The sequence below is a fragment of the Mustela nivalis genome (genome assembly GCF_964662115.1).
Source record: "Mustela nivalis genome assembly, chromosome: 9".
Lineage (NCBI taxonomy): Eukaryota > Metazoa > Chordata > Mammalia > Carnivora > Mustelidae > Mustela > Mustela nivalis.
This window is the reverse complement of record NC_139028.1, coordinates 105374672-105387249: the sequence shown is the minus strand read 5'-3', so window position 1 is coordinate 105387249 and position 12578 is coordinate 105374672. Positions and strand designations below refer to the sequence as shown.

General features: G+C 35.7%; 1 long non-coding RNA gene across 1 annotated transcript in view; it reads right to left on the bottom strand.

Moving 5' to 3' along the window:
- The window catches only part of LOC309873033, a 697683-nt gene that overhangs the window by 291401 nt on the left and 393704 nt on the right, over positions 1-12578 (bottom strand). The window lies entirely within an intron of this gene.

The window sequence follows — 12578 nt, the reverse complement described above, 5'->3', positions numbered from 1 at the left end:
CTAGTATTTTTCTCTACAAAAGCTACTCAAATGATCCCTTAATTTTTTGGTATTATTGAATACAAAATGTGTGTACCTTTTGGATCATGCTGTTCATAAAGAAATAGAAGCTCTTACATGTAAATAGAAGATTCTACCAGAATTTCAAACTTTTAAATTTGAGTAGTAAACTCATACTGAAACAGAATATAAAACTCTTAGTGTAATAAAATATAGCATACTATGAACTTACCTTAGGTGGCTTAGTATAAACTTGTCTATTTTAGGCATACTATGAACTTACCTTAGGTGGCTTAGTATAAACTTGTCTATTTTAGGAAGGCAAATGTTTTGAAATATGGGAAAGTCAGGCATAAACGGTCTATTTCATAATGGGAATATGGAGGACTGCCTGTGAATGTGATTTGCAATCACAATGAAATTCACTGCCAGTATATATACACTTTATCTAACGCTATTATTTTTCTCACTGAAAATGGGAATTTTGCTTACAACTAATGTGCCATTAAGTCTGAAGAATCCTAAAACATTTATATAGTAATCAAATTATTATGGGCTGCAAGAGAGGTTATATACTTGAGAATGAAATTACATAGAATAAATAAAAAGAACACACAATTAGCCTAGCACATGTGTGGTGGGACCCTTCCCAAACCAAGGTGACAAGGGTAGTCCACTAAGCATTAGATCTGAGTGGCTGTCTGGCTGCACCAGGAAGCATTCCATCTGCAGATACTCACTCTGCCAGTTTTCGTCTCGTACCAAAATCTGAAGTCAAATGCAGAGAGTTACAGTCCCAGAATTCAAACACATCCAGATAAATTCTCTGTAAATATTTGACAATTTCAACAAGTCTTAACCTTCTACAGTTTGCAAGGGAAGTGGACTTCCAATATTTACTAAAATTTAGTGATGCAAGAAGTAAAACTTCATCTCTCAGGAAAGCAGTTTGGACATTTTGAAAGCTGATTTAGCTTCTTAATAGCAGCTCAGAAGAAAAAAAAAAAGCAAAAGGGTTTTGATATGCCTGCAGAAGCTATCACAATTATTTAGGTCTTAGGAAACATCCATTTATTCTATGCCTATACCTGAAGACTATTCGGTTCAGAGGAACAGAATAGAAATTTAAGTGGCAATGCAAAAATTAATAGGTCTATGAAATCTTTATGTAATTATATTCCCAAAGGCATTTCTAGACAGGTTTTGGACCATGTGTTGCAAATCCACCATCCACAGTAATGTGCTTGATACTCTTGGGTATAAACTTTCTGCATTTTCCTATCTAGAAAAAAAAAAAAAAAAAAAAAAAAAAAAGGTCTTTCTTTCCCTGAAGGCCCCAAAAGGCTATAGTCTAACTTCCCTGTGCTCTTCCAGTTTTCTGAAGAATAGGAGGGAAATAATAGCTCATAATAGCTCATAATAGTATCAGGTTAGCTTTCAGGAAAATCTGAGATGAACTAGAACAAGGAGAACAAAAAACAGTGACTCACAGTCTTTTTTGTTTGTTTGTTTTGGAAGTTATCAATATATTTGGTGTGCAGGGCAGGTAGCTAAATCAGTTGTTTGTGATATTATAATTAGTATGACATTACCATTGATAGATAAGCTGTTGGAAATTGGGTGAGAAATAAAAGATAAGAGTAAACATGTCTTCTCTTTAAGTTGGCAGTGAGGAAAAGCAAAAAAGATGGGAAAAAAAAATAAGATGAAAGAAGCCAAGTACAGCAAACCTTTAATGTGTTTCCCATCCGGTTCCTTCTCTGCTCACTGGCTAGTCACAGGTGGTTTGGACTCAGCCTTATCTGCCTACATGGAAGGCAGTCAGTCTCTCTTCCACATGCCAGCCCATGTGTGTGACGATTTCTCATGCAAGAAGGGTCAGGAAATCATCTGTTTCAGATCAATCTACCTAGCCAAAGGATTTACTGAGAGATTGTTGGTTGGATTAAGCTCATCACATTACTTCTTGTTCATGATACTGCATATTTTGACACTCTTATTAGCTTTATTATGTAGATAAAAACACAGGAGGTTCTAAATTGAATAGCTAGTTCAAATAGCCAGTAAGCAACTGAAGCAAGAAAATGTGTTATTCTAGCTTAGTGCTCCCTTTGGGGTTTTAAATGCTTAATAACCCTGAGGAAATGACGGATTATTGTACTTTATCTTAAAGGATGTGATAACCCAGTGATTTTAGAGATTGTCTACACCAGCATTAAGTCCAGTGTTGACCAAGCTGTGCTCCAGAGCTAGCCTGCACAGATCCACCACAGGAGATAGTAGGTCATATTTATAACCTTCTGTGCACACACATGGACAACCCTTAGAAAAGGGAACCAATTAATTCACATCCTCAACTATTTAGTTCATCCCTCTTTGTATACTAGCTCTGCTGCATAGTTGTAATTTTGATGAAGTGCCAACCATCATTTTTTTTTTTTATGGACACTTTTTTTTTTTTTTTTAGATTCATTTACTTATTTCAGAGTGGGGGAGAGGGAGGGAAAAAGAGAGAGAGAATCAGTATGAAGGAGGGGCAGAAAGAGATGAAGACAAAGTGTCAAGCAGCCTCCATACTGAGTGCTGAGCCCTGAAAGGGGCTTGATCTCACGACCCCGAGATGACTACCTGAGCCAAAACCAGAAGTTGGATGCTGAAACAACTTCACCACCCAGGCACCCCTATTTGGACACTTTCTTGTTCACATACATTTAGAAATTGTTTTCTTATAATCCAAGGTCATAAAGATCTTCTCCATATGTTTTTGTTTTTGTTTTTTTCTTTTGCATTTCACATATGATTCTAAGATCCATTTTTTAAAACTTTTTTTTAAGATTTTATTTATTTATTTGAGACAGAAAGAAAGAGCACAAACAGGGGGAGTATCAGGCAGTGGGGGAGCCTGATGTGGGGCTCAATCCCAGGATGCTGGTATCATGACCTGAGCTGAAGGCAGAAGCTTAACTGCTTAGCCACTTATCCATTTTTAATAAATCTGTACAGCTGTGATATATAAATAAAACGTTTTTTTTTTTTCTTTTTGCCTTTTTTTGTTTGATTGCTTTCTGCCATAGATAAAGATGCACAGTATTTCCACTATCATTTGTGGCAAAGATTATTTTTTTCATGACTGAATTGAGTGCAGACTTTGGTTGAGATTAGTTGAGTCTAAGTGTGTGGGTCTATTACTAGGCTCTCTAGTTTGCTTTTTTGGTCTTCTCAGGTATCTTTATGGAAATGCCACATAATTTTGAACAGTTTTGTAACATTGTTGGAAATCAGATAGTGTAAGTTCTCCAACTTTTTTTTTTTTAATTGCTGGACTTAATTTACAGTCCTTCTATTTCCATATATGTTCTGAATCAATTTTGACAAAATTTTAAATATATGCTTATATGTTTGTTTGAGAATGCTTGAATCTGGAGATTCCTCTGGGGAGAATTTAGCTCTTAATAATGTTGAATCATCTGTCCACGAACACAGTATTTTTTCTATTTATTAATGTATTTATATTCTTTCAACAGATATTTTGCTTCCAGAATACATGTATGCTTTATATCATGTTACAGTCATTCTTAATTAATTTATAATTTTAAGACACTGTGATATTACAAAGGGGGTTTTTAAAATTGAATATTTATTTTTTCGTTACTAGTACAAACTATGCAGTTGGCTTTAATATGTTGATCTTTTATATCCTTCAGTAATGCTAAACTCACATTAAAAAGTAAAACTAAAAGTTGTCTATGTGCAATGAAGTGATTGTCTATATAAAAATTTATAAGGAATGCTCATATAAGCTAGTATAATGATATGTCTCACAGAAATGCTGAACTAATATGTTGAGAGAACATTTGCTTCTGTTCTTTTAAAAGAGTTTGTATGGAATATGTATTACTGTTTTATTTAAAGTTTGGTAGAATCCACGATTGAAGCTACCCAGACAGGAGTTAAGGGGACAAAAGAATTTATTATTTTTTTTCAAGCTGTACAGACTATTGAAAAATATCTATTATCTTTCATTGTCTAGCTTTTATTTATTTATTTATTTGTGTGTGTGTGAGAGAGAGAGAGAGAAGGAAGGTGGGGGAGTGGTAGAAGGCGAGCTAGAGAGAAAAACCCAAGCAGGTCCATACTCATGACTTTGAGATCGTGACCTGAGCCAAAATCAATAGTCAGATGCTTAATCAACTAAACCTCCCAGGTGCCTCGAATATTTATTATTTTTTAATGTAAGTTTTTAATATAATTTTAATGTAATTTATATCAAAGAATTTGTCCATCTTATCCAATTCTTGAATATATTGGTCTTATTATGATCATTATATTCCCTTATTATCTTTCCAAAATCTGTAGAATGTGTAGTGATATTGCCTCTATCGTTAAAAAAAAAAAAATGTTCAGCAATCAATGTTCTATAAGTATTCTAGAAATCAATATAAAAGCAAATTAAATCCAAATATGGAATAGGATATAAAAATTTATTAATAAATTTGTAAATTAATCAAGTCAAAAATATAGCTAGCAGCCTTAAATAGAGATTTAAAACAAACAAACAAACAAAAAAAGTGTGGGGGATGAAAACCTTCCCTTCCCCTTTATAGGTTCCTTGGCTGATCTAATAATTAAATTTATTTAGAACAGATTTACAGTAGGAAAAAGAAACTTAATTTTGTACACATTGGAATTCTAAAGATATGAGACTCCCTGACCATCAGGCAATCAAGATTTATGCCATCCTGGCCTGAGAAGAACGCAGTAGAAATCTAGAGCTATAAAGAGGAAGAAGAAAATTCACAAGAAGATAGAAAAGCAAATGTTTGGTAAACAGATGGTTTTCCTCTTAGTCAGGTAAGTCTTTCTGATGTAAAAATTTATCTGTTGTTAGCTCTCTTCCTGATACAAGTACTCAACCTAGATTCTTTTAGGAACTCAAAGGAGAGATAAAACAACTCTTCCTGAGTCTGTTAGAACTCATAGTCTCCATGCTAAAGGGGCATATTCTGGGGTCACATTCTTCTCCCCCTCAAAAGCAAAGGTTGGTTCTCTGAAAAGATTAATAAAACTAAGAAAAACTTATCAAGATCAACAAAGAGAAAAAGCACAAATTACCAATATGAGGACTGGAACTTATATATTGGTAGGAGAAGTGTAAAATTGCACAAACATTGAAATACAGTTTGACAGCATCTACTCAAGCTATAGTAAGCTATGTTCTATCAATTCTACACTCAGATATTTGTTTAAAATTCCATGTACTTGCATGACTAGCCCAAGTGTCCTCAGTTAAATGTAGAGCTAGCATCATTAGATATGGGATCACACCTGGTCTTGTTAAAAGAATAGGTCACATGACCATATGGCTCAGTCTTAGATATGTCAGATCTTATTTGTAATAAATTTCAAAAAGCAGTTGACAAATTTAACAAAAGTAGAGGATAGTCTTTGGACTTAAAGTGAAGTTACAGAGCCATTTCAGGTTCAGATCCAAAACTCTAAGGCCAGACTTCCTACAACATAAACCCCCTTGGATGAGGCCCAGGGGGCAGGAATCTTAGCAAACTAGATATATCAGGTACTCTTCAGAGTCTCAGATGCCAAAGCCTACTTTCAGTAGTTCTAAGCATTCTGTGTGAAACCTCCCAATTTAGACTCAGAGCTGAATTCAATTTTGGTTTGATTATTTGGAAAAATTGAATGGAGAACCTATGAAAAGCATATTTGCATGAAAAATAAGACATAGTTTGATAAAGAATTAATTACAAACAAAGAAGGAGCTCTTGAGAAAGTCTTAATACAGTAAAAAAGCTTTAGAGGGCATATGTTTAAGTAAAACATGGTGTACTGTCCATCCTTATGTTTAAGATATAATTGTGGTACAGAGAGATCATTATACATTTGTTATTTCATAAATTTATCATAGAATTAACAACTGAGGAAAGCCAAGAACTAAATGATATCAGTGAAAGCAAAATATTAAATTAAGTTTAAAATTTGAGGGTATAAAATGGTAACAGTGCTTGGCAATCTAATCCAAAAATGTTGTACACTGGAAGGGAGATAGACCCTGGCAGACCTTGAAAATGGTCAGTGAAAGCAGCCAGGCCACTCTACAGGGCAAACAATGGCTTCCAAGATCCTTTCTTCCTTTGAAGGAAAATATGATACCAGGGTACATTCCTACTGCTCAAAAACAAGAGCCATTCAAGCCCAAACTTGGCTTCAGAACAAAATGGAGACCATAATCTCCATTTCCTTATCAATAGGTGGCCCCAGCTGAAAAGGGAACCAAACACCTGTGCTTCTTTTTAAAGTTATGAGGGCTACTGGAATTGAGGTGGGTGGAAGATTGGGTAACTGGGTGAAGGGAGTTAAGAAGGGCACTTGATGTAATGAGCACTGCGTGTTATAAGCAACTGGTAAATTAGTCAACACTATATCTGAAACTAATGATGTAGTACAATTTGGCTTATTGAGTTAAAAAACAAACACACAAACAAACAAACAAAACACAGGATGATTACTGTTGCCCATAGACAAGGAGGGAGCACAGTTTTTGGAAACTTGAAGCTCAGAGAGCCTGGATAAACCTTACTAGTCCTACTGCTTAACATCTCCAGATAAGGTACTTAAATTCTCTCAAATCCTAAAAAAAAATAACAAAATATAATCACTTATAGGATACTTACTACTGTTAAACCCCAAATTTCAACTGAGTAATTTAAAAGATCCAACTGCCTCTTTTGAATGATTCCTGAATCAGGCAGCATCCTACCTAGGAAATGGAAAAGAGGTGCAGAGAACTGCAGAAAAATAAAAGTTTTTAAAGGCAGAGAAGTAGCATAGAAAAGGAAATCATTAACAAAGAATGCACTGCTTTAGACAAAGTTGCCCTCCTGATGGGGGCAGAAGGGATCTATCAGTAAATTTTGTACTGCTGGCCAGGAATTCCATAAAAGTTATATCCCTGAAGTGGCTGAAAAGATAGGTTAGGTAGTAAGCATTGCTTTGATGACTTGGCATCTTAACCTAAATGACTCCAATTTTGGTCTGTGGTTTTCTTTTTAACACTATTTACCAAGAATTAGATCACCCTGTGGACTAAGTTCAAAGGCGCACAGCTAGTCTGTCATAACTAGGAGCTTAAATATCTTCTTCATAATGCAATGGCATGCCATATCCCATCGGGACCGCATGACTATGAGAATGAGAACATGCTCTCATCACTGCAACTGTCATATTGAACTCGACTGAAATGTTGGGACACGTATCTAGGAAAGGCCCTCCAACTTCCTCTGATTTAGTGGACAGTCCACTTCTCCTTATGAGGGACCTAATTCAGATTATAGTTCATTTTACAGTAAAAATATCTGTACATGAAGTAAAATAAGACTATTTTGTGTAAGTTCAGATCTAGCAACTAGTCTAAGAGGTATTTAATAGAATCTAAATGCTTTGTGAAATTTGGTTATTTAGGTACAAGGGAAGGAATGAACTCTTTGAAACTAAGATTTTTGGGGACAGATGATTAACAAAAGCCATGATATGGAACAACCTAAGTGGATGAGTGAATAAAAGACATATGTATATATCTTATATATATCTATATCTTGTCATATATATATATATATATATATATATATATATATATATTTAACCATGAGAAAGAAAGAAATACTGTCACTTATGGCAGCAGGGATAGAACTTGAGGACATTATGCTAAACAAAATAAGCCAAAGAAAGAGAAATAGTGCATTGTATCAGTTATATATGCAATCTTAAAAAAAAAAATCATCTCATTGAATCAGAAAGTAGAAAAGTAGTTTCCAGGAGGAGTTGGAGGAACCAGGAGAGGTTCATAGAGGTTTATAAATAGTCAGCTATGAGTATAGATCTGAGAATCTAATGTGTAATGTGATGACTGTAATTGACAAAACTATTATAAACATGAAATTTTCTGAGAAAGAAGAACTTAATTTTTGTAGAAAGATAAATATGTGATAAGATAAAGATAAGATATGCGAGGTGATAGATGCACTGATTAACAAAATGAGGCAACCCTTTTATAATAAGGAGAAAAAGATTGCTTTGAAGTATCGAGGACATGTAGTAACATAATCCTGCATATCTCTCTGGTGTTGAGGAGAATATTAAAAGAGCCTAGAAGTGTCACAACCAGCCTTCTTGATGGATGCTTAGACACAGATGAAGGGTTAAAGAAAGGGTGAGGGACCTGGAGATGGTACTGGGGCAGGAAGTCATGTACGACTATATCACCCCCAGCTGGTTTTGGATTCTGATCTTTCCCTTTAGATCCATCCAAGACATAAGAGCTTCTGTCAGGCTGTAATTTCAGAATCTTGGGTCCAATATAGTATGCCTGGGTAGTATGAATGTTCAATATCACGCTGAGATATTCCCTTAACAGAAGGTTGTGATGAAGCATTTTTTAAATTTTTTTTCAGTGTAACAATTCATTGTTTATGCACCACACCCAGTGCTCCATGTAATGCATGCCTTCCATAATACCCATCACTAGGCTCCCCCAACCTCCCACCCCCTGCCGCGTCAAACCCCTCAGATTGTTTTTCAGAGTCCATAGTTTCTCCTGGTTCATCTCCTCCTCTGATTTCCTTCAACTCCCATCTCCTCTCCATCTCCCCATGTCCTCCGTGTTATTTCTTATGACACAAATAAGTGAAACCATATAATAATTGACTCTCTCTGCTTGACTTATTTCACTCAGCATAATCTCTTCCTGTCCCATCCGTGTTGATACAAAAGTTGGGTATTCATCCTTTCTGATGGAGGCATAATATTCCATAGTGTATATGGACCACATCTTCCTTATCCATTTGTCCGTTGAAGGGCATCTTGGTTCTTTCCACAGTTTGGCAATCATGGCCATTGCTGCTATAAACATTGGGGTACAGATGGCCCTTCTTTTCACTACATCTGTATCTTTGGGGTAAATACCCAGGAGTGCAATTGCAGGGTCATAGGGAAGCTCTATTTTTAATTTCTTAGGGAATCTTCACACTGTTCTCCAAAGTGGTTGCACCAACTTGCATTCTCACCAACAGTTTAAGAGGGCTCCCCTTTCTCCACATCCTCTCCAACACATGTTGTTTCCTGTCTTGTTAATTTTGGCCATTCTAACTGGTTTAAGGTGGTATCTCAATGTGGTTTTAATTTGAATTTCCTTGATGGCTAGTGATGATGAACATTATTTTCATGTGTCTGATAGCCATTTCTATGTCTTCATTAGAGAAGTGTCTGTTCATGTATTCTGCCCATTTTTGACATGATTATCTGTTTTGTGTGTGCTGAGTTTGAGAAGTTCTTTATATATCCTAGATATCAACCTTTTGTCTGTACTGTCATTTGCAAATATCTTCTCCCATTCCGTGGGTTGCTCTTTGTTTTGTTCACTGTTTCCTTTGCTGTGAAGAAGCTTTTGATCTTGAGGAAGTTCCAAAAGTTCATTTTTGCTTTTGTTTCCTTTGCCTTTGGAGACCTATCTTGAAAGAAGTTGCTGTGGCTGATATCGCAGAGGTTACTGCCTATGCTCTTCTCTAGGATTCTGATGGATTCCTGCTTCACATTGAGGTCATTTATCCATTCTAAGTTTATCTTTGTGTACGGTGTAAGAGAATGGTCACGTTTCTTTCTTCTACATATAGCTGTCCAATTTTCTTGGCACCATTTATTGAAGAAACTGTCTTTTTTCCACTGTATATTTTTTCCTGCTTTGTCAAAGATTGTTTGACCATAGAGTTGAGGGTCCATATATGGGCTCTCTATTCTATTCCACTGGTCTATGTCTTTGTTTTTATGCCAGTACCATGCTGTTTTGGTGATCACAGCTTTGTAGTAAAGCTTGAAATCAGGTAACGTGATGCCCCCAATTTTGTTTTACTTTTTTAACATTTCCTTAGGAATTCACGGTCTCTTCTGATTCCATACAAATTTTAGGATTCTTTGCTCCAGCTCTTGGAAAAATACTGGTAGAATTTTGATCAGAATGGCATTAAAAGCATAGATTGCTCTAGACAGTATAGCCATTTTAATGATGTTTATTCTTCCGATCCAAGAGCATGGAATGGTATTTCATCTTTTCGTGCCTTCTTCAATTTCTTTCATGAGTGTCCTGTAGTTCCTCAAGTACAGATCCTTTACCTCTTTGGTTAGGTTTATTTCCAGGTATCTTATGGTTCTTGGTGCTATAATAAATGGAATCAATTCTCTAATTTTCCTTTCTGTATTTTCATTGTTAGTGTATAAGAAAGTCACTGATTTCTGTACATTGACTTTGTATCCTGCCACATTACTGAATTGCTGTACGTGTTCTAGTAGTTTGGGGGTGGAGTCTTTTGGGTTTTCCATATAAAGTATCATGTCATCTGCGAAGAGAGAGAGTTTGACTTCTTCATTGCCAATTTGGATACCTTTTATTTCTCTTTGTTGTCTGATTGCTGTTGCTAGGACTTCTAATACTATGTTGAACAAGAGTGGTGAGAGTGGGCATCCTTGTTGTGTGCCTGATCTCAACAGGAAGGCTGTGAGTTTTCTTCCCATTGAGAATGATATTTGCTGTGGGTTTTTCATAGATAGATTTTATGAAGTTCAGGAATATTTCCACTATCCATTTACACTGAAGCATTTTAATCAGGAACAGATGCTGTATTTTGTCAAATGCTTTTCGTGCATCAATTGAGAGGACCATGTGGTTCTTCTCTCTTCTCATATTAATTTGTTGTATCACATTGATTGATTTGTGAATGTTGAACCATCCTTGTAACCCAGGGATGAATCCCACCTGGTCATGGTGGATAATCTTTTAAATGTGCTGTTGTATCCTGTTTGCTAGGATCTTCTTGAGAATCTTAGCATCCATAATCATCAGTGATATTGGTCTGAAATTTTCCTTTTTGCTGGGGTCTTTGCCTGGTTTGGGGATGAGGATAATGCTTGCTTCATAAAAAGAGTCTGGAAGTTTTCTTTCTGCTTCAGTTTTCTTAAATAGCTTCAGGAGAATAGGTGTTATTTCCTCTTTGAAAGTTTGGTAGAATTCCCCAGAGTTTCTATCAAGTCCTGGGCTCTTGTTTTTTGGGAAGTTTTTGATCACTGCTTCAATCTTGTTACTAGATATTGGCCTATTCAGGTTGTCAAATTCTTCCTGGTTCACTTTTGGAAGTTTATAGTTTTCCAAGAATGCATCCATTTCAATTGGGCTGCTTTACTTCTTCTCATATGATTGTTGATAATAATTTCTGATGGTTGTTTCTATTTCCTTGGTGTTAGTTGTGATCTCTCCTTTTTCATTCATAATTTTAGTAATTTGGGCCTTCTCTCTCTTCTTTTGGATTAGTTTGGCCAATGGTTTATTGATTTTATTGATTCTTTCATGAAACCAGCTTCTACTTTCATTGATGCATTCTACTCTATCTCTAGTTTCTCATTGATCTCTGCTCTAATCTTGATTATTTCCCTTCCTATGTGTGGAGTTGGCTTAATTTGTTGTTGATTCTCCAGTTCTTTAAGGTGTAGAGACACCTGGTGTATTCTGGATTTTTCAATTTTTTTGAGGGAGGCTTGGATGGCTATGTATTTCCCCCTGAGGACCGCCTTTCCTGTATCCATTAGGTTTTGGACCGAAATATCTTCATTCTCATTGCTTTCCATGAATTGTTTAAGTTCTTCTTTGATATCCTGGTTTATCCAAGCATTCTTAAGCAAGGTGGTCTTTAAATTCTAGGTATTTGAATTGCTTCCATACTTTTCCTTGTGGTTGAGCTCCAGTGTCAAAGCATTTTGATCTGATAATATACAGGGAATAGTCTCAATCTTTTGGAATTTGTTGAGCCCTGAGTTTTGACCCAGTATGTGGTATATTATGGAGAAGGTTCCCTGTGCACTTGAGAAGAATGAGTAGTCTGTTGTTTTAGGGTGGAATGTTCTGTATATATCTATGAGGTCTATCTGGTCCAATGTGCCATTCAATGCTCTTGTTTCTTTATTGATTTTCTGCTTAGATTATCTTTCTATTACTTCTGTCCATCCTTTTGGTTGTCTGTTTTTGTTTATACACTTCATAAGTCTTACCTGGGGCCCATTTGTACTGAGCCTTCACTTTTATTTTATCTTTCTTTTTTTTCCTTTTTTTTTTTTTCTTTTTCCTATCTCCCTCCTTCTCTCTCTCTCTCTCTCTCTTTTATTCTTCTTTTCTCTTTCTTTTGGATGGGGCCTCTTGATCTCTCAGAAACATTCCAGGGTGCATCTTGCCTGCACCATGGTCAATACATTCAGCTACACATCCTTTCAGCCATCTCTCACCAAAAAAATATATGTTTATAAAAAATAAAAAATTTATCTTGATTAACAGTTTTCTTATGTAATTAGCTGTCCTGTATTGGGAGCATAAATATTTATAATTGTTAGCTCTTCTTGGTGGTTAGATTTTTAAGAATTATATAGTGTCCTTCTGTACCTCTGACTACAGTCTTAGTTTAAAATCTAATTTATCTGATATGAGAATAGTTAGCTTAGCCTTCTTTTGAGACCCATTGGCATGAAAG